Source organism: Echinops telfairi, unplaced genomic scaffold, assembly GCF_000313985.2.
Source record: "Echinops telfairi isolate 266 unplaced genomic scaffold, ASM31398v2 ScPeMD7_9;HRSCAF=40, whole genome shotgun sequence".
Lineage (NCBI taxonomy): Eukaryota > Metazoa > Chordata > Mammalia > Afrosoricida > Tenrecidae > Echinops > Echinops telfairi.
Window position 1 is genome coordinate 68,782,755 of NW_022103906.1, and position 3,899 is coordinate 68,786,653.

The window sequence follows — 3,899 nt, forward strand, 5'->3', positions numbered from 1 at the left end:
AGTACAACATCTCTGAGCCCTGAACTGGCTGGCAGACTCCTCTGGTCAGAGGTTCTAGTCTCTTCATGGGCAGTGACCTGGCTGGTTGACTGAATGTAAGAAGCTTCTGAAGTTGTATTGGGTATGTAGCAATGCAAACGTCTGGGTTAGTGTCTCCAAAGCCCAGATGCATTTTAGAATGAAGTCAATGCCTCAATCAGATTCTCAGCATCATCCAATGTTGATCCTGACTACTGGGGAGGGGCGAGGAAGGGGGGTTGTCTCTAAAGTTTGGCAGTTTGAACCTACCAGCTGCATCCCAAAAGAAAGACCTATCAATCTACCCCCTTACAGATTACAGCCAAGAAGGCCTAAGAAACAAACCTACTTGTTCATACTTGGGATTGCCATGAGTCCAAATAGACTAGACACACACATCTAGACCAGGGAGCTATCCTGAGGCTGGCATCCAAGTCTTGGTACATACAAAACACACACAAAGAAGCATCCAGCAGTGGTCTGAGGGTCCCTGAGAAGTACTACAACATCCTAGTGTAGCCTTACCATTGGAGAGGTCCACTTCAGTGGCCATTGGTTGTCTTGTCATATTATGAAAAGGATCAGGCAGCCTAGGAAGTTGCCATTACTAGGAGGTGAGGTAAATGGGTCTCCCTTGGGGGAGAACCAGCCCCAAGTTGAAGCTCAGCTTGGAGCTCTTGTTCATCCTGAGGATGGCAGGGTCAGAGGTACAAGGGACAGGGTCTTCTATTGACCTGGGCTCAGAGGGTAATAACCATCATCAGGACCCAGCAGGCAACTTTCCTCTTGGGTTTTCCACATAGAGCAGAGGACTACTGGTGGCCAGCTGGTTTACAATGATAGCATGGCCAGAGTAAAGGTCTATTTCTATAAGGATATTCCTTTGCCCAGTGACCCAAACACTGACACACATAGCACTTTGTACCCTGGGCAGGGGTCTTTAGAACCTGGGAGGCAATAGATGGGCACTGATTAGTTATAGTGGCTTGTACCTGCACATGGCTAGCATTTTTCCTTTTATCTTTCTCCTGAATCTGGATCTCTTGCTCCCTGTCTCTATTGTAAAAAGTTGCATTAGCAACAGTAATCACCTGATTTAGCATGGCTCCTCTAAGCTCTTACACTAACTTCTGGAGCTTGTTCTGAATATCTGCTGTAGTCTGTGTGAGAAATTTTTCGTTTTGTATGATCTGCCGTTCGGGAGTCTAAATCTAACATGGTGTTTATTCAGGACTTCTCTCATCTGTTCCAAGAAGCTTATGTGACTTTTATTAGGTTCCTTGTTGATGGCTGTCACTTTAGTATAGTTGATGGCCTTTTGCTGCCCTGACTTTAATCCAGTTTTGACACACACAAGAAAATGATTCCATGCCCACCTGTCAGTGAATCATTATAATCCCAGGTGGGGTCAGTTGGAGGCATAGTTATTTCTCTTACTGTATATTTATCATTCATCACATGTAAGCCATCTGAAATTTTCTTAGCTGTTTTTAGTACTCAATCTTTCTCAATATCTGTCATAATCTGTTGTAGAATTATCATTACATCCTTCCAGGCCACATCATTGGTCAGGGTGAGGTGCTGATAGGTATCTATATACTATTCTGGATCATCTGACTAGTTGGCTAGATCACTTGTAATCTGCTTCAGTTCAACTAGGATGAAAGCTTATGAATCATTCAAGAACCAAATTCTTCAACTGCCTCTACCAAAGGCAGGACTTCGGTGGGGTCCTCTTCCTTCTCAGGTTCTACAGATTCCGTCTCAGAGGGTGGTGTAGTGGGGCTGCGGGCTGAGAGGATCTCAGCTCCAGAAACTGGTCCCTTTATAGGGTCCTTGGTACATGTGGAACAAAGGCCTTTATTGTTTCTCAATAGGAAAAATGCCTGGACATCAGGGATTTCAGCCCACACTTCCAGCCCCTTGCAGAAGCTCTGCAGAGCTCTGTCTTGGAGAAGGGCAGGAGAGTGTGCCATGCTTTGACCAGGATTCCCCGTCACCTGGAATGTACGGGGTCCAGATGGAGTTTCACAAGAACACGAGATTTTCCTTTTTTAGCACCTGTGGGTCAAACCTATACCAGTTAGACAAGATGCAGTACAAAGGCCTTTCCCCAAGGAATGGATTCCTGGTTGCCTCTCTAGGAAACAAGCAGCAATAAGTTAGAGGGTACAGTGTCCTGGGGTCTTACTCAGAGGTTCCAGCACTGTGGGACTTGGGGGCTTAAGACAGGTATCTCTGACCTTAGTGGTGTAGGGACCCAGCCTTAGACCGTTAGGCAGGCCTCACACATTTTCCAGACAGCAAGCCAGGAATCAGAGGGCCACCAACTGTTGGTGTCTCAGTACCTGTTTAATAGCTCCTTCTGAATGCAGTCAACTCTAGGGAAATTGGGATCCTTGACTGTGTGTTCATTAACCCAAGGGAATTGAACCAAAGATGTAAATAGGCCGGTGTATGGGCCCATCCACTGTGTGGAGGCAGGGGGCACTGGTTAGCAGTTGTTCAGGGACATATCTCCCAAATGCCTTTTGGCCAATGCTTGCAAAAGGGAAAATAAACAAGAAAACAAAGACCGAAAACAAAACACAGCTGAACTCAAGAAAACAAGGCATTCCCTTGAACCTGACTTATCTATAAATTGGAGGAAGAATGCCTGAAAGTTCCAGAAGGGGATGGATAACCAAAGTCCAGCCCCCAGGAACACCATGGTTGGGCCAGGGGATGGATCAAAAGACTCCATCTTGGCAATGAGGCAGCAGGGCAGAGTTCAGCTGCCTTGCAAAATGGCGGAAAAGTCAGGGGATTGAGAAGATGATAAAATGTGGGGTGGAGTGGGTGCCCTTCTAAGGGAGACCAATAGATTAAACAGCATGGGTGAGCAGCCGTTGGAGGTTATAAGGAACTCAGCAATAATGGGGTGAACTGTACCAGAAAGGAAAAGAAAGGTGGAAGGGGCACACGGGAACAGGAGTGCAGGGCCACACTCACTGCACAGGCAACATTCTTCCCACTGCATCATGGACAAGGAGGCTTACGGGGTGAAGGTAGCAAACCATGGAAGCAGGAATTGTGCAGGAGAGTGGGAAGGCAGACATGTATAGGATGGTCAGATATAGGGTTCCAGCAGCCATCTTGCCAAAGCACTATGGTTGCCAACGACTACACGTGGCCCCAGGCAAAGTAGGCCACAAATTCATTGCCTTAGAGTTGCAATTGTCCCCATAGGTGTCCGCTGTGCACCTGATCTCTTTGTAATCCCTTTATTGTGACACAGCCCTTTAATTTGTGTTTAGCTTAGGCATTCGTCTTCCTAACTTTCAGAGGGGTTTCACAGTAGTCTTATTTATTTGAGGATTCCTATGGACAGTTTTTAATCATATGAATTCCTACCTCTAACATAATGTCCTCAAATGGTATATTTTTATACTCAAATCCAGCAAAGCTAGCCTATTTCATCTGTCAAGATAAAGCTTTAAAACGATGCCCCAATACATACTTTCAGCTATTGTATACTTGATACTATTAAACTCAGATAAATTGAAACAATTAAATCATTTATCAGGGTAATTTATCAAGTATCTTTTATACTAACAAAAACTGATTTTTGATTATCTACTACAAGATATGACCCATGAAAAAAGTAGGAATATAACAAACACTGTTAGAAATCAGATTACATTCATTTTTACCACTCAGAAGTTTACATTTTCTTATGTAAAGAGGGAAAATAAACATAAATTATAATATAATACAATTATTTCTACAATAGTATGTTTAGAGTTATTTATGGGTGTAAACTATCCACAAACTTGTTTTTATTGTCAGTACAAGCATATTGCAGGATAGACAGAATAATGAGAAAGGTCGTAAAGGAAAAG